At 45.1% G+C, this 19,561-nt stretch overlaps 1 protein-coding gene across 1 annotated transcript in view; it reads right to left on the bottom strand.

Moving 5' to 3' along the window:
- GALK2 (galactokinase 2) overlaps positions 1 to 19,561 on the bottom strand; it is a 221,623-nt gene that overhangs the window by 173,649 nt on the left and 28,413 nt on the right. The window lies entirely within an intron of this gene.

The following is a 19,561-nucleotide window of genomic DNA, read 5'->3' on the forward strand; positions in this document are numbered from 1 at the left end:
GCCATGTTATTTGAAGTAGAAATCTCAGCTGCGGGCAGTACTGATGACAGAAGGAGCTAACATACGGTCCTTGCCAAATTCTTTTGAGACCACTTTGAACTTCGCTCCTTTCCAAATGGATTTTTTAACATAAACCACAATTCACAATGGACTATTTATTGTAAAACCGCAGTGTGATATAGGGTAACACAATGCTCATCTGAAAGTGTCTCTCCGCTCCTCACCAATAATGAAGAATGTGTTCCTCACCACGTAGCTTCCTCTGCTGTCATACAATCACAGTTTCTTACTCCCCATGCTACCTTTTACACCGTAAAATACAGATCAGTCTACAGGCAATAGATTTACAACACAGATGGCTGGAAAAAAAACTATTACTAGTAATCTGACTATAGTTCATAAGTGCTGAAAAGATTTAATCATCTCTCCAAAGAGGTGAAAAGTCTGAGAAAGTGAAAGTTAAGAAAGGCAATAGAGAAAGATGACGTATCTGGAGAGATTTCAGAAGAAATTAGATTTAGGGCTGCAACTAACGATTATTTTCATAATCGATTAGTTGGACGATTATTGTTTCGATTAATCGAATAATAGCCTTAAAAAAAAAATTAGCATTTTTTAAATTTTTTGGCCCAATTTGTTGATTACAAAACACTTCTCCATTGAAGTATATTGAACCAAAAAAACAAACAAAATAGCACCGTTTTGCGTTAAAAACTCCTTGCCCTTTCCAAATACGCAGCATTTGAAAAAAAATCATGGATGTGAACGTGTCCCATAGGAAAACATGTAAATGAACTGTAGTGTGTTTCTGCAAAAAGCACCAGAAAACAGAGGTGTGAACCCAGGCCTGAGATGTTTAGTAACATAATGGGGTTAAAAAAACAAAAATAAGTACAAAAAGAGCAAATAATCGCTACTGTGGGACAGAAAAAGTAATAATTACAGTAGCGATTTGCTTTTTTGTACTATAAAAGGGCTATTTTTTTTTTAACCCCATTATGTTACTGGCCGATTAATCGATTATGAAAATTGTAATCGATTAATTTCATAATCGATTAGTTGTCGATTAATCGATTAGTTGTTTCGGCCCTAATTAGATTACATTCTTCCAAACTATACATTTGATAGAAAAGGGAAAATAGGCAAAAAGTAAAAACTGACGGATTTTAGCAAAACTTTTTAGATCACCAAATATAATGTTATTAACAATTTTTTCATCCTATTTCTGACCACTTACAACTATGAACAGAATATGTAGTCATGGGCTTTGTGTGAACATATAGAAGAAAAACTGAGTACCATAAACAACTTTATTATGTACCAATAAAATGTATTACACAACATTAAAGTGAATGTAAACCCTCACATATAACCAGTGAATTGTACAGCCTCGGATGATAAAAAGAAATTAAACAAATCTCCCTACATAAATTTGACATCTATATATTCCGTTTTCAGCTTTATATATTCTTTAGAAAGTGCACGTCCTGTTAGAATTTTTTCTTCCTGTATCAGCAGTGGGAGGAGAGTCTGGGCTTACACTGTGTGAGAGCTGATTGGAGGAAAGGCACCCCCCCCCCTCCACAAAGGCAGAGGAATGAAGATACTTGCAGTGCTGTGCTGTGAATAGACCATCTCTCTGCTAATCTATTTATAACACCCTCCCGACACAAATTTCTATCTGCTTTTATCTCCTGTGTCGGAGAACTTGTCAGAAGTTTTCATGCTGATAACAGAGGAACAGAGCAGCAGAAAGACACGGTACTTAGATCATTAGAGAGAGATAAGTAAACACTACAGACAGATGTGCCATTGGCTCCCGCTGCTGCCAATCAAAGTCAGTAAACCAAGGAGGAGAGAGATGGGGCTGGGCTGAGCCATGCCGCAGCTCCATGTCTAAATGAATACACAGAGCCGCGGCTCGGCTCAGGTGCCCCCATAGCAAGCGGCTTGCTGTGGGTGCACTCGGTGGGGAGGAGTAGCCAAGAGCACCAGCGGGGACCCCAGAAGAGGAGGATATGGGCTGCTCTGTGCAAATCCACTGGACAGAGCAGGTAAGTATAACATGTTTGTTAATTTTAAATGAAAAAAAAAAGACTTTAATATTGCTTTAACCGTTGACAACCATTCACCGTCATTATACTGCAGCCGGTTGGCACCGCTGCACAGAGAGCCTTAGGTGTACGTTGGCCGCTTTAAGAGTGATAGGGGGCGCCCGTGTGTCCGTGATGCAACGCCGAAGCCGATGCGCATGGCCAGCGGCCGTGATTTCTGCCATTGACCCGCGATCGTTCCTCAGAACAGGGATGTAAACAGACAGATATCCCTGTTTTGACAGGGGAGTAGCGATCTGCTGTTCCTAGTGATCAGGAACAGCGATCTCTCTCCTCCTCCAGTCAGTACACTCCCCCCAATATTAGAAACACCTCCCTAGGGAATGAATGAATGAATGAATGAATGAAAACTTATATAGCGCAACACATGCGAACTTAATCGCCTCTGGGAACACTTAACTCCTTGATCCCCCCTAGTGTTAACCCCTTCCTGCCAATGTAATTTATACAGTAATCAGTGGCTATTTTTAGCTCTGATCGCTGTATAAATGTCAATGGTCCCAAAAACGTGTAAAAAGTGTCCAATCTGTCCGCCGCCGTTGCAGTTCAGCTAAAAAAAAATTAAATCGCAGATCACGGCCATTACTAGTAAAAAAAATAAAAAAATAATAAAAAGGTCATAAATCTATCCCCTATTTTCGCTAAAACTTTTGTGCAAACCAATTAACCACTTGCTTACTGGGCACATATACCCCCTTCCTGCCCAGGCGAAATTTCAGCTTCCGGCACTGCGTCGTTTTAACTGACAATTGCGCGGACGTGCGACGTGGCTCCCAAACAAAATTGACTTCCTTTTTTCCCACAAATAGAGCTTTCTTTTGGTGGTATTTGATCACCTGTGCGGTTTTTATTTTTTGTGCTATAAACAAACAAAAAAAGAGCTTAAATTTAAAAAAAAAACACAATGGCCCAGATTCAGGTAGATTTGCCCATTACTTACACCTGAGCCGCTCAGCTGAATTTCTCTGCGCTGGAGCAATTTTGCCAAATTGCCACCTGATTCAGGAATCGTTTGTTCATTTAATTTGCTCCTGTTTAAGGCAAAGCTGAGGGCGCAAGGCCGTGCAAGTCAAAGTGGGTGTGCCCCTATGTAAATGAGGAATTTTCGGCTCAGCAGAGGTTTGCTAGCATAATTTCAGGGCAAATCCTGCTCAGCTGCTTGCACTGAGCAAATAAATAGGAGCAGACTTACGCAGGTTCTTTGCTGAATTTCATCCTGCTTTTTCCTACCCCCCCTGAGCAAGGAAATTCAGCCCTTTTGCAAGACATGGCACCTCCCAAAGGGACCAAAAAAAGGAAGGCCAACTATGTGGCTGCGGAGATGGACATCCTGATTGCTGCACTCCAGCAGCATAAGGAAGTCCTATATGGTGCCCAGCGGGCAAACACCACCATTGCCCAAAGGAGGGCTATATATGAAGCCATTGCCCTGGACATCAATGCCCTGGGTAATGAAGTGCGTACCTGGGATGACATCCAGAAGAAATTAAATGATATGAGGCGCAGGGTCCGTGAAAAACTGGCTCTTATCAGGAAGCATACCGGTGGCACGGGAGGTGGTCCGCGATGTATGATCCGGCTCAATCAGGAGGAGCAGCTTATTGCACAAACATTCGTGCAGGAGCAGGTGGAGGGACTTGAAGGGTACGACTCCACTGTTGGGAACTTGGGGACTGGTAAGTTATTTTTCTTTCATATCTGCTGTGCATCATGGGAGGGGGTACAAGTGAACATATTTGTGGGTAGAAGTGAAGATGTAAGTATTATTTTTCTTTCATATCTGCTGTGCATCATGGGAGGGGGTACAAGTGAACATATTTGTGGGTAGAAGTGAAGATGTAAGTATTATTTTTCTTTCATATCTGCTGTGCATCATGGGAGGGGGTACAAGTGAACATATTTGTGGGTAGAAGTGAAGATGTAAGTATTATTTTTCTTTCATATCTGCTGTGCATCATGGGAGGGGGTACAAGTGAACATATTTGTGGGTAGAAGTGAAGATGTAAGTATTATTTTTCTTTCATATCTGCTGTGCATCATGGGAGGGGGTACAAGTGAACATATGAGAAGTGTGTTGCACCAGCAAAATATGTCGTTTTGGTGTCATCCACAGGTGGTGATGAGGAAGAAGAAGCTGGGCCGTCTTCGGCTGCAGCTCGACCCAGCCCATCCAGACCAGAGCCAGGGGTCCAGTCAGGCCCCATGGACATTCTGGCTATGCTGGTCCAGGAGGAGATCATACCGGGGCCAAGTATGGAGGAGCAAGTGGTTTTGGAGGAGGATTCCTTTTTCCTCATCCAGGAGGACTCTGGCCCCCTTCAGGAGGATACCACCATCCCTGTGCAACCCACCACCCCCCCGCCCAGCACGTCATCCCCCTCCAGGGCAAGCCCCTCCAGGGCAAGCCCCTCCCTTGTGGACCCCTCCCCTTCTCCCTCTGTCCGTGGCCGAGCCTCTCCTCCCAGGAAGGCTCTGTCCAAAACGAGGCATATACCCTCCAGCCTCCGTGACGGTCTTCTGGAGGAGCAGGCCCTGCAGACCCGCCATATAGGGGCCATGTGCATCCACAATCATCTGCACATTTATCGAATGCCAATGTTTCCTGTTGCAGTAGATATGCTCGAGGAGCCGGGGGGGGGGGCGTAGTGCCACATGGGTACAATCTATTGCACCCACAGTGCGTGGAAATCTGGCTAATAGATAAAAATCACTGATTGCCTTCTGCCGCACGTCAGCCGTGGTTGGTTTGATAAATTGTGTGCCCATGCGTCTGAGTATTGCAGGGATCACTTGGTGCACACACCTGCTCATGCTGGATTGGGACATCCCCGCCACCACTCCACCTGTGCGCTGAAATGAGCCAGTTGCCAAAAAATGAAGGGTTGCCACTACCTTCACCAGTGGCTGCACTGCCTGTCCCCGATGGGTCGGGCTGCTGATGTCATCCTGCAGGATTGTTACCAACTCAAGGATGACTTCAGGGCTGAAGCGAAACATGCGATACACCTCATTATCACTCATCTCAAAAAGGTTGTAGCGCCCTCTGTAAATCCTCTCCCGTGCCCTCCTACGAGTCGGCTCAGTCAATAGAATATCAAGAACCATAGCTGCCCCTGGCATGTTGGTGCACAGATGTGAGGTCCCGAAAATGTGGGTGCTCTGCTTGTTCAGATCGTCTGTCTAGGTGCTGCTGAAGTTGCGCGCTCCTTCAGATGACATTTGGCCATCTTTTGCTAACTTGCCCCTGCTTTTAACAGGAGCAAGTTTGCCCAGGGAAAAAAGCTTGCGCGCTTCCAGCGCAAGATGCGCATCACACGCGCATGTTTCTGAATCATCGGCAGTACCTAATTTGCATATTCGCTGAGGGAATTCCATGAAGGCGCAACTTACACCCCGCGCAAAATTGCGCGAAAATTGCGCAGGAACAGCTAGGCTGCGTGCGCGGGAAAATGGCCGCATTTCAGGCTTAACTGGTTTACAGAATCAGCCGCAAATTTGCATAGGAGCAAATCAGTACTTGCGCGGCGCAAATCACACTTGTTCCCGCGCAAGTGCTTCTTGAATCTGGGCCAAAATTTTTTACTTTTTGCTATAATAAATATCCCGTTTAAAAAAATATATATACATATAATTTTCTCAGTTTAGGCCGATACGTATTCTTCTACATATTTTTGGTAAAAATAAAAAAAAAATGCCATAAGCGTATAGTGACTGATTTGCGCAAAAGTTATAGCGCCTCCAAAATAGGGTGATTTTTTTTTTTTATTATTATTTTTTTTACTAGGAATGGCGGCGATCTGCGATTTTTATTGGGACTGCAACAATATAGCGGACACATCGGACACTTTTGACACATTTTTGGGACCATTCACATTTATACAGTGAACAGTGCTATAAATATGCACTGATAACTGTATAAATGTGACTGGCAGGGAAGGGGTTAACACTAGGGGGCGAGGAAGGGGTTAAATGTGTAGCCTAGTGAGATTCTAACTGTAGGGGGAGGGGACTGACTGGGGAGGTGACCGATCTGTGTCCCTATGTACAAGGGACACAGCATCGGTCTCCTCTCCCTGACAGGACGTAGATTACACACAGAGATCCACGGTCCTGCTCAGTTACTGGGCACGCGCATCGTGTTCCTAGTCCCCCTAGCGGCTTTAAAAGACGAGGACGTCATATGACATCCTGTCAGAACAATTGAGCTACTGTGCCGCCATCAATTGACGGCGGCTGGTAGCTGAGTGATCAATGTACTCTTATTGCAAAAAAATTACCAAATATATGTAGAAGACTATATATTGGCTTAAACTGATGAAGAAATTAGTTTTTTTACATTTTTTGGGGAGATATTTATTATAGCAAAAAGTAAAAAATACTGTTTGTTTCTTTCAAAGTTGTCGATCAGCAGCCATGCGTTTTTTGCGTTTTCCATGTGACAAAATATGCAACACAAAATGCTCTTGGCTCGGGTCCAAAATGTGGTACATTTCTTTTTAGCAGATTTTTTAAGCAGAGGGAGGCCCACTCAAGTGAATGGTGCCACTCCAAAATACGTGCTAATATACATTGGCACAGTAGCATCAATCAAGTATGAACGGGAGTCTTAAAGAAGCTAACCTAGCAAGGCCAAACATAGTGCAGAGTTCACAGTTCAATGCAGAGTTCACAGGACAGGACTACACAGTACAGAGTTCACAGGGCAGGACTACACAGTGCAGAGTTTACAGGACAATACTACACAGTACAGAGTTCACGGGGCAAAACCACACAGAGCAGAGTTCACAGGGCAGGACAACACAGTGCAGAGTTCACAGGGCAGGACTACACAGAGCAGAGTTCACAGAGCAGGACTACACAGTACAGAGTTCACAGGGCAAAACCACACAGAGCAGAGTTCACAGGGCAGGACTACACAGTGCAGAGTTCACAGGGCAAAACCACACAGAGCAGAGTTCACAGGACAGGACTACACAGAGCAGAGTTCACAGGGCAGGACTACACAGAGCAGAGTTCACAGGGCAGGACTACACAGAGCAGAGTTCACAGGGCAGGACTACACAGTGCAGAGTTCACAGGGCAAAACCACACAGAGCAGAGTACACAGGACAGGACTACACAGAGCAGAGTTCACAGGGCAGGACTACACAGAGCATAGTTCACAGGGCAGGACAACACAGAGTAGACGACACGCAACTATATTTCCGCATTTGCAATAAAAAGGATCATCACCTCAATCTAGAGACATGCCTCTCTTTGATAGAGAACTGGATGACAAATAGTTATCTTAAACTCAACGGAGCGAAAACAGAAAACAGAACTTCTCCAGTTTCACGCCAAACGTATGAAACAACCTGCAACAACTTGGACCCCCCCGCCCATTCTGGGCAAAATCATCACCCCTAGCGCCAAAGTCAAAAGTCTCGGGGTCATCTTCGACTCCTACATGACAATGGATGCACAAATAGGGTCAGTAGTCAGCGGATCCCACCATCTGCTTCGCCTACTACGCAGACTTACTCCTTTCATTCCCAAAGAAGACATGGCAGTCGTGGTGGGAGCAATTGTAAACTCCAGACTGGACTATGCAAATGCCCTTTACCTCGGACTCCCCAAGTACCAAATCGCTCGTCTGCAAGTTGTTCAAAATACGGCCGCCAGACTCGTGACTGGGAAAAAACCCTGGGAATCAATCTCACCTTCACTGAGAACCCTTCATTGGTTGCCAGTAAAAGACAAGATTGCTTTTAAAGCACTCTGTCTAACGCATAGATGTATCTATGGGAATGCTCCCCATTATCTATGCGAAAAAATAAAAGCTCATAATCCCAATCGCGTTTTGCGATCCACCAATCAAAATCTTCTTCAGATACCGAAAGCCAACTACAAATCCAAAGGAGAAAGGAGATTTGCGGTCCAAGGGCCTAGACTATGGAACGCTTTACCAACCAGCATTCGGTTGGAGGAGAATCACTTAGCATTCAGGAGAAAGATCAAAACGCATCTCTTTTGATACCAAAGGAGTCAGGAACAACAAGCGCCCAGAGGCGATTAAGTTCGCATGTGCCGCGCTATATAAGTTTTCATTCATTCATTCATTCAGCAGAGTTCACAGGGCAGGACTACACAGAGCAGAGTTCACAGGGCAGGACAACACAGTGCAGAGTTCACAGGGCAGGACTACACAGAGCAGAGTTCACAGGGCAGGACTACACAGTGCAGAGTTCAAAGGGCAGGACTACACAGTGCAGAGTTCACAGGGCAGGACTACACAGTGCAGAGTTCACAGGGCAGGACTACACAGTGCAGAGTTTACAGCACAGGACTACACAGTACAGAGTTCACAGGGCAAAACCAAACAGAGCAGAGTTCACAGGGCAGGACAACACAGTGCAGAGTTCACAGGGCAGGACAACACAGTGCAGAGTTCACGGGGCAGGACAACACAGTGCATAGTTCACAGGGCAGGACTACACAGAGCAGAGTTCACAGGGCAGGACTACACAGTGCAGATTTCAGACAGCGTCCCCCTTTCATCTGCTCCTGCAGTATAATGCATCTTTTTTTTATTAATTATCCTGTTTTATTTCCCTAATACAAGCCTGTGTAGTAGCTTACTTGTCTGTTCTAATGCTCTGCTTTCTCTGTAGTCCAGTCCTTGCATCTATCCTGAGCACCTGTATGTGACCCTAGAAAATGGATGGATGTAAGGGGAGGATCGCAGGAGCTGGTGTAGATAGTGTAACCGAGCCGCTCAGGTAGCTGCTTCTGTGTGTGGCTCTGCTTGGAGGGGAAGTCTTGAGTCTGACCGTGGGTCGAAACCGCGGGGGGCTCGATCTACCCGTCACCTGTTTGCGGTCAACAGCTAAATCGGGATCGACGGGTCGCCGACCCCCGCACTAGAGGAACCCTAGGGTTCCATGGATCCAGGGTGAGAATGGCTGTTTTATAGTCTTAATCTATTAATACCAGATTAAAAAAAAAAGGAAAGAACTATAGAAAACACATCATCACATAAAATAACTAGATGAACAAAACAGTCCAACTATCGCCTCTCTCCATCTGTTCTTCTAGACATAATTTTCGATATGCCAGATATTGATTTAAATGTGTTTACTTTTCATTGAGGAAAATATTTAAACCCAGGGCACAGTCGCATCAGAATAAAGATGTGGTTAATTCTAGATTTTTAAGACGTCTGGAAATCTGGATTACTTTAACTGAAGAATTCCATTTATCTCATCCTATTGTATCAAATGCTTTCTAATAAAACTTTCTCAGGGAAAAAAAAAAGTATAAATTAGAACATTACTGTAAGTTATGCACTTTGTGGATTAGGATAATATTGGCAATAAACTGGCTCATCCACCATCTGCAGGACATGCACTGCAAAATGCCAACACTAATGCAATAAGACAACTATTACCAAAATAATGAAGGAAAAGCCATGGACTCATTGCAATCAGACAATTACATACAATTTACTGTTTAGGTCAGAATCCGCTTAATAATGTACAGGCAACATAAAGTGGATGCACCAGAACTATCAGAGAAAATGTGATAATGATTCTAGGAGCCATGTGATGAATTCCAGGTAAAGGAGTACTGGTCAACATCACCAACACATTCCATAATCATGTCTTCCTATCACAAAGCCTTTTATGCTGAGGAAGTAACGTCTATGTGTTGCCTAAAACATTTGTTTTAGTTTTGGATAGAGTAGAAAAGGATTAGAGCCTCTGTCAAGTTTTTACTGATGTGTCCCGGGGGAGGGAGGGGGCTTGACCTACACTGCAAGCATAGCAACAATCCCGTTGTCTATGGATATAAATATACACATACACTTTATTAAAGCGGTGGTTCACCCTCCATAGCAACATTTTAGCATAAATTATGGCATAGTAGCTACAGTATGCCTGTCTTGATTTTTTTAGTGCGGTACTCGTACTTCCTGTCCCTACTAGTGGCGTCATGTCACATGACTTCATCACTTCCCCTGATGAAGTCATGTGACATGACGCCACTAGTAGGGACAGGAAGTACTAGACCTCACACACTCTGAAGGGAGAGATATGAGCTCGCTGCTCGTTTTGTTTGGATATTTCTGACATTTTAAATGTGAGTTTTTTTATATGTTTTTATATTAAATACCTTTTGAAGCGGAGCTGTACTATGTGCCTTCTTCTCTCTTTGCCCATCTATACCTGCTGAGCATTTAGTGCCAGTATCCGTGGATGTTTAGGTGGAGGCCAAAGAGAGAGGATCAGCATACAATCAAGATCTCAGACTGGGTCACACGAACTCGCCGTTCGTAGGAGATAGGCCCACTGCTCACGGCCTCCATGTGAGTGCATGTGCATGTGATTGATCGTTTTTTAGACCCTTGCTTCCAGTATTACGCCATATCTTTTTCTTGTTTCTTCCAATATGGTCATTTAATGTGGAGACTACATCTAGCCCTCATCCTGCTGGATCTTTGAGTACACCCTGAGTGGTATCCAGGCTATCCGTGCTATGGCCTTGAGGTGAGCATTCCATACCACTAGAGGTGTGCGCACCGAAGCTTGCTCTTCTCTGAAATATTGGATTTCCTGGTTTCTCATCACTTATTACTCACAGCTATCAAGGACTGCACCTTTAAATATATGCTTTTTGGATGCGAGATTTGTATTTGCACTTGATTTCACTGGATTTTTACCCTTTATTATGTGTTGGGATCACTTACCTTTGGTCTTTAGTACCAATCTTGGACATTTATTTTGATAACTGTACTTCCATGTTTATTTTATTTCCTTATAAGGATTTTGCTGCATAGTGTTAACCTTTTTCAGATCACCCACCTTCACAGTTCAGATTGCACACTGCTTGTAGAGTTCACCCCGCCCATTTGGTGGGACTTATTTGATCACTGTTTATTTTTTTTTTTTTGTTTTTGTTTTTTTGCCCTATCTCTCCATACCCACACAGCGCAGTTATTATCACTCATTTCAATAACTCAGTCATACAACACTGTAACCAAATGAAATTTGTGTCCTTTTTTTCCCACAAATAGAGCTTTCTTTTGGTGGTATTTGATCACCTCTGCGTTTTTTTTTTTCGCTATTAATGAAAAAAGAACGAAAATTTTGTAAAAAAATGAATTTTTCTTCATTTCTATCATATCATTTTGTAAAAAAGTAATTTTTCCTCATACATTTGGCCTAAAATGCATACTGCTACATATTTTTGGTAAAAAAAAAAAAAAAAAATTGGATATTATTTAGTCTGGGTGAAAGTTATAGGGTCTACAAGCTATGGTGCCAATTTCTGAAAATTGAACAATTTGATCACACCTGAAGTACTGACAGCTTCTCTCATTTCTTGAGACCCAAACAAGCCAATAAAGTACAAATACCCCCCAAATGACCCCTTTTTGGAAAGTAGACATTCCAAGGTAGTTAGTAAGAGTCATAGTTAGTTTTTTGAAGTTGTCATTTGTTCCCACAATTCTTTGCAAAATTAAGATTTTTTTTTTTTTTTCCATACCAATATTGTCATTATAACAGGTTATTTCTCTCACATGGCATGTATATTCCACAAATGACACCCCAAAATATATTCTGCTGCTCCTCCTGAGTATGGCGATACCACATGTGTGAGACTTTTACACAGCGTAGCCACACACAGAGGCCCAACACCGAAGTAGCAACTTCAAGCATTCTAGGAGCATAAATTACACATCTAATCTTTCAACCACCTATTACACTTTTGAAGGCCCTGGAGCACCAGGACAATGGAAACGCCCACAAAGTGACCCCATTTTGGAAAGCTAACACCCCAACGTATAATCTATGAGGCATAATGAGTCTTTTTAACAGTTCATTTTTTTGCAGATGTTTTTGGAAAATGTGGAAAAAAAATGAAAACGCATTTTTTTTACACAAAGTTGTCCATTTATAGGATATTTCCAACACATAGCATGTACATAGCAAAAATTACACCCCAAAATATATTCTGCTGCTCCTCCTGAGTATGGCGATACCACATGTGTGAGAATTTTACACAGCGTGGCCACATACAGAGGCCCAACACCGAAGTAGCAACTTCAAGCATTCTAGGAGCATGAATTACACATCTAATCTCTCAACCACCTATTACACTTTTGAAGGCCCTGGAGCACCAGGACAATGGAAACGCCCACAAAGTGACCCCATTTTGGAAAGCTAACACCCCAACGTATAATCTATGAGGCATAATGAGTCTTTTGAACAGTTCATTTTTTTGCAGATGTTTTTGGAAAATGTGGAAAAAAAATGAAAACGCATTTATTTTACACAAAGTTGTCCATTTATAGGATATTTCCAACACATAGCATGTACATAGCAAAAATTACACCCCAAAATATATTCTACTGCTCTTCCTGAGTATGGCGATACCACATGTGTGAGACTTTTACACAGCCTGGCCACATAGAGACCCAACATCCAAGAAGCACCATCAGGTGTTGTAGGGACACAAATTACACATCCAATTTCCTTACAATCTTTCACATTTTTGAAGGCCCTTCATATTTCTAACACAGCATGTACATACCAAGAGTTACACCCTAAAATACATTCTGCTGAGTAATGGGTACAAAAAAAAAGGATTACCTGTGTTTTTAGTAGTGCAATTGTCCACAGGAGGAGAGCCCTGATCCAGGCAGCAGGCAGGGACGTGGTCAGTGACAATGAATAGAATTGTCCAGGCAGCAGGCAGGAATATTGTTCATAGTCGGTACATAGCCAGCAGTGCCAAAATATTGGTCCTGGTAGTAAGGCCAGGAAAGAATGGGGACAGGGGTAGAGGCTTCTCCCACCCAAATCTTTTTGAAGCCTCCGGGCAACCAGACCCTAATCTGGGAATAAGAAAACTAAAAAATTAGTTTTTTCATCCAGAAAAACTATTCTGGAGCCCCTCACATGTGTGAGACCCCTGTGTTCCCACTAGCATAGCAGGGTAAAAGATCAATCCAAGGGGCAGGCAAAAAACGTGGTCAAACAGTCCAGGCTCAATTCCAGAGCAGGCAGAGGTAGGTACAGTTAAGCGTTAGGCAGAAGCGTGGTCGTATAACAAGCCAGGGTTAGTTCCAGAGAAAGCAGAGGTATTTTTAGCATTAGGCAAAATCGTGGTCGTATAACAGTCCAGGGTCGGTTCCGGAGAAGGCAGAGGTATGTAGAGTGCAGTGGCATAAGGGGTGTGGAGGAAAATGACAGGGAATTTGAATTTTGTTTACCTAATAATTTTCAGTAGTGTGGCAACGGCGGAAACATGCACCTAAACAGAGGCCTGGTTGGGAGGGACAATCGGGACAATAAACTGTTGTGTCTCTTCTGACTCCTCCTCTGGCGCACACCCGGCATTTCTTCTGACGGGCTGCACCTGTTCGACGGGGGGGGGTTTTGTCAGGAAAGTGCCGTTCGTGAAGTCTGCTCACGCAATCAGTGCGAAGAATGTCTGGTGGCATTTCAGGGAACAAAAGGGCGGTGATAACGTCTTCTTGGTAGAGTAGATATGGAACGGGATTCTGTGTTGCTTTTTTGTAGATAACATAAGAGTTATAGAAGGCCAAACTGAAAAAGTAAATGGACACTTTTTTATACCAATGACGGGATTTTCGGGAGGGAAGATAGGGTTCAATCATCTGGTCATTGAAGTCTACGCCACCCATAAATAAATTGTAGTCGTAGACACAAGATGGTTTCTGCACTGGGCCGCTTCTTTTGGGGACTTCCACGTAGGTGTCATTGTGGATGGTGGTGAGCATGTGAACATCTCGTCTGTCCCTCCACTTGACAGCCAATAGCTCCTGGTTCCGTAAAGACGTCGTCTCTCCTCGTCTCAGCTTCTGATTCAACAATTTTTGGGGGAAGCCCTTTCTGTTTATTCTCACTGTACCACATGCGGCAAGCTGGTATAAAAATTGTCCACGTAAATGTGGTATCCCTTTCCAAGGAGCGGGTAGATAAGCTCCCAGACGACTTTTCCACTTGTTCCGATGTATTCGTGGCATTCGGGGGGATGTAGTTGGGAGTCCTTCCCTTCGTATACAATGAAGGAGTAGATGTATCCCGTGTCTCGGTCACACAGTTTGTACATCTTCACCCCATATCGGGCCCTTTTGCTGGGGATGAATTGTTTGATGCCCAGCCTGCCGTGGAATTTCACAAGGGACTCATCTATGGATATATTTTGTTGAGGGGTATATAACTGGGGGAATTTTTCAGATTTTTTTTTTAGAAGTGGCCGAATTTTAAATAATTTGTCAAAAGCAGGGTCATTTCGGGGAGGGCACTGGGTGTTGTCATTATAGTGGAGGAATCGTAGAATAATAAAGTATCGGGATCTGGGCATACGGGATGAGAAGACTGGCATGTGGTGGATGGCTTTGGTAGACCAATAGGAGTACCCTTTGTTTTTTTTTGAGAGACCCATATTGAAGGTAAGGCCCAAGAATATTTTAAACTCCTCTACGGTCAGGTCTCTCCACGCAAAGGGGCGGGCATAGCTGGAATCGGGGTTGCTTACAATAAATTGCTGAGCGTAGAGGTTGCACTGGGCCACAATAGATGACAATAATTCTTCTGTAAAAACTAAATGAAAAAAATCAATCATGTCAAAATTATCGGTGTTCACCTGTACACCTGGTTGGGCGGTGAAAGGGGGGATACTTGATGCTCCAGAATTCGAAGGCAGCCACAGGGGGTTTTGAAGGCCATAGGGAAGGCTGGCATGGCCCCTATCCCTTTGGGGCAGAGAGGACACCCTACTGGTGCCTGACCTTTGTTGCACTGCTTGCGGGGTGGACGGCACTGCTTGCGGGGTGGACGGTACTGCTTGCGGGGTGGACGGCACTGCTTGTGAGGTGGACGGCACTGCACTAGTAGTAGGCTGCTCCACGCCAGAACGCCTTCTTTTAACGGGCACAGGTTCCTCCTCTGAATCCGTATCAGACCCGCTTCCTGTTACGGGCTCATAGGCCGAATCGGAATCGGACAGAGACTCCTCGCAGCTGTCATCAGACGCCCATAGTTTCTGGAAGGCCTGCTCGGTGGTAAAAAAAAAAATTGCCATACTGGTGGCTAGTGAGGCTGGACTGCAGAACACTGGTGGGCACTAGTGGCACTGCAGTGGCGCAGGTGTAACTGATGGGCAAATGTGGCACTGGTGTGGTTCTGGTTGCACTGCTGTGGCTCTGGGGTCACTGATTAGCAGGCGGCACTGGTGGGCACAGGCGTCACTGCAGTGGTGCAGGTGGAACTGGTGTGGCACTGGTGGGCACAGATGGCACTGGTGGGGCACAGATGGCACTGGTGGGGCACAGATGGCACTGGTGGGGCACAGGCAGCACTGGTGGGGTGCAGATGAGCACTGATGGGCACAGGTGGCACTGATGGGCACAGGCGGCACTGATGGGCACAGGCGGCACTGATGGGCACAGGCGGCACTGATGGGGCTCAGGTGACACTGGTGTGGCACTGGTGTGGCTCAGATGACACTGGTGCGGCACTGGTTTGGTACAGGCGGCACTGGTTTGGTACAGGCGGCACTGGTGTGGCACAGGTGGGACTGATGGGCACAGGCGGCACTGATGGGCACAGGTGGCACTGATGGGCACAGGCGGCACTGATATGGCTCAGATGACACTGGTGTGGCACTGGTGTGGCTCAGATGACACTGGTGCGGCACTGGTTCGGTACAGGCGGCACTGGTTTGGTACAGGCGGCACTGGTGTGGCACAGGTGGCACTGATGGGCACAGGCGGCACTGATGGGCACAAGTGGCACTGATGGGCACAGGCGGCACTGATGTGGCTCAGATGACACTGGTGTGGCACTGGTGTGGCTCAGATGACACTGGTGCGGCACTGGTTTGGTACAGACGGCACTGGTTTGGTACAGGCGGCACTGGTGTGGCACAGGCGGCACTCGTGGGCACAGGCGGCACTCGTGGGCACAGGCGGCACTCGTGGGCACAGGCGGCACTCGTGGGCACAGGCGGCACTGATTGGCACTTATGGGCAGAGGTGGCACTTATGGGCACAGGTGGCACTTATGGGCACAGGTGGCACTGATGTGGCAGTGTCGTGGCACTGATGTGGCAGTGTTGTGGCACTGTTGTGGCACTGGTGTGCACTGGTGTAGGACAGGTGGCACTGGTGGGGCACAGATGGCACTAGTGGGGCACATATAGCACTAGTGGGGCACAGATGGCACTGCCTGGGGCACACATGGCACTGCCTGGGGTACAGATGGCACTGCTGGAGCACAGATGGGGAACAGATGGGGCACTGCTGGGCACTGCTGGGTACTGCTGGCACTTACTTTTATTCACTAAAATCTCTCTCTTCTTCTCTCACGCTGCAACGGTGTGAGGAGAGGAGAGAGATGACCTGCACGTGACCCAGCCGCAGGGTTTGTTTACAATTGTGATCGCGCCGTCATTGGACGGCGCGATCACGTGGTAAGGAGCCGCTTCCATTGGCTCCTTACCGCGACTGCTGTTGCTGCGGGTCCCGTGGACCCGGCGAGCACCGGCGATCGCGTGTGCGCGCCTGCTCGGGCGCGCACAACTCACTCTCTGGGAGGACGTACATTGACGCCCTCCTAGAGTTAAGGAACCGCCCTGTAGCCGTATTTTGGCTATAGGGCGGTTACTAAGTGGTTAAAGGGGTTGTAAAGCTTCACGTTTTTTCACCTTAATGCATCCTATGCATGAAGGTGAAAAAAAACACCTTGCACTCTTGGGGCCCCCCGTTTTACTTACCTAAACTCCGTGGGCGCGATCCTTCAATGGTTTCCCCCAGCTTGAGGTGGCTCTTCATTGGAGATTGATAGCAGTGCAGCCATTGGCTCCCACTGCTGTCAATCAAATCAATGACGTGGCGCGCCAGGGGGCAGGGCCGAGTGATAAAGTCAGCGGCTATGGCCTCCACTGTATCACACGGAAGCGCGCCCCCAAGCTAAACCCATTGGGAGAGCGCTTCCCAGAAGGGGTTTAGCTCTTGCGGGGAGGAGCCAAGGGACCCCAGAAGATGAGGATCAGGGTCATTCTGTGCAAAACAAACTGCACAGTGGAGGCAAGTATGGTATGCTTGTTATTTAAAAAAAAAAAAAATACCTTTAAATCCCCTTCTAACCAGACCAATTTTCAGCTTTCAGTAATCATACAATTTGAATGACAATTACTCAGTCTTGCAATACTGTACTCACAACATTTCTGTCCTTTTTTTGTCACACAAATACAGCTTTATTTTGGTGGTATTTAAGCAACACTGTTTTTTTTATTTTTTGCGCTATAATTAAATTAAAGACTGAAAATTTGGTAAAAAAAATGCATTTTTCTTTGTTTCTGTTATAAAAATGTTGCAAATTGATATTTTTTCTTCATAAATTTTAGCCAAAATTTATACTGCTACATATCTTTGGTAAAAATAACCCAAATTAGTGTAAATTATTTGGTCTTTGTGAAAGTTATAGAGTCCACAATCTATGGTGCCAATATCTGAAAATTGATCACATCTGATGTACTGAAGGCCTATCTCATTTCTTGAGACCCTAACAAGTCAGGACAGTTGAAATACCCCCCAAATGACCCCTTTTTGGAAAGTAGACATTCCAAGGTATTTAGTAAGAGGCATTGTGAGTAAGGAGCAAGCCTGATTCTTCTTTATTCTGACAGCAGACAGGAAGTCGCCCCGTACTGCGCTCCATACTAGATAAACATAGATAGGAAGGGGCTGGATGAGATTAGTGGCACCAAGTTGTACAACAAGGATAAAAAAAAGGCTGAAAACCATATTTTATTTGAAAAGAAAAGCGTTCATTATTTATGATGATACACAGTGCTTTGACAAAACTAAAATGTCCTTCTGTTAGGCTCTGCATCTACTTTAACCATTTTCCACATTACTGCATAAAAAGTGTTTTTACTGCTGTGTCCCCAAAAAAGAGTTTCTTATTACTGCCTGTGCCAATGAGCATACTGGAAGTGAGCTGAAATATCTCTAACTAGGGCAACCGCAACAAAAACCTGGCAGAGTTTCTATTTCTTACCATTCTTTTAAAAAGTAAAAAACAATGTTTTAGATGGACTTGGTCTCAAGGCAGATGACTTTTGTGGCTATGTTTCCGACTTGCGTTCCTCGTATCGCATTGTAATTCTGAGTCCTGTAGTAAGAGGTGACATCTTCAGTTGCCAACATCTAGTCTGGCACCTTTGGTAAGTAGTTGGAGAACCAACACCTCACCAACTGTGCCTTTTGGCTCAAGGATACAGGTTGTTGACAGCATGTGAGTCCCTTCTCTTCCTTATACAGGTCTATATGATGTGCCATAATGAAAGGTGGTTGAGGGATAGTATCTTTCACCTAACATGCTTTTATATTTGGGAAATCTGGTCCGGGTTTTCCAGGCCATCTTGGCGAAGAGGAATCCGGGCCAGGTTTTGTCATATTTGATCAGCAGCAGGTGGGGTAAAAAAAGAAGGACTGGAGCAAGAGGGTGCTCTGGCCTGGGACAGCCACCCGAGAGAGCTGTAATTGGAAAATCGGTCTGTAAGAGAAAGAAAAGCGTTGCAAAACGCGTGTTTTGGTGGTGATTGGGTGAAGCGCTTCACCTGTCAGAGAGGAATCAGGACTCTGCCACATCCCCCTGTGATTGACAACAGCTGCTGTCTCCCTGAGCCAATGAGGTGGGAGAGAGCAGACAAAGCCTCTGCTCTGGTGCACATCACTGGATCGAGATTGGACTTGGGTAAATATAAGAGGGGAGTGGAGGAAACGTGCATTTTTAAAAAAAAAAATACTGCCTTTAGAACCACTTTAAGCTGGCTATACAAGATTAATTCATCAATGCTATACACCGCGGATGTATGAATCTCCCACTATGACTACCGTAATGTCAAAATACCTCAATAGTGTTGGCATCTGATTGGATGCAGGCAATGTTCAGCTGTTAATTTTTCACCTGGCTCCTTCAATTTTTTATTTGAATGATGTGCATCCCACTAAGCAAATTTTGTCCAGATTCATCTTGAACTGGCTGAAAATTGCTCCATGTATGACAAGCTTTACATTTCAGTATGATGCTTGTGTTTGTGTGTCCTTTGGAAGAGCTATTATAGTATCGGAAACTGGAGGTTGGACTAGAGACTCCTGCAGCTGCAGTATAATTGCCCTGGACCAAAAACAATGTAGTTACATTGCTGAATAAAACCATTGCTTAAAATGTGTACCATGCTTTTGATCCAGGGCCGATCCGCCCTATAGGCTCACTATGCAAGGCCCCCCAAATTACTAGAGGCCCCCGCCTGGTGAGAAGTCATTTTCGCCCCCTCACCCCGCTTCTCAACTCGCTGGCTGCATGTGAGAAGAGGTAAGAAGTCAGTACCCCCTGCTTCTCAATTTAATGTAAGATGTCATTTCCGAC

Source organism: Rana temporaria, chromosome 3 (assembly GCF_905171775.1).
Source record: "Rana temporaria chromosome 3, aRanTem1.1, whole genome shotgun sequence".
In the NCBI taxonomy this organism is placed as follows: domain Eukaryota; kingdom Metazoa; phylum Chordata; class Amphibia; order Anura; family Ranidae; genus Rana; species Rana temporaria.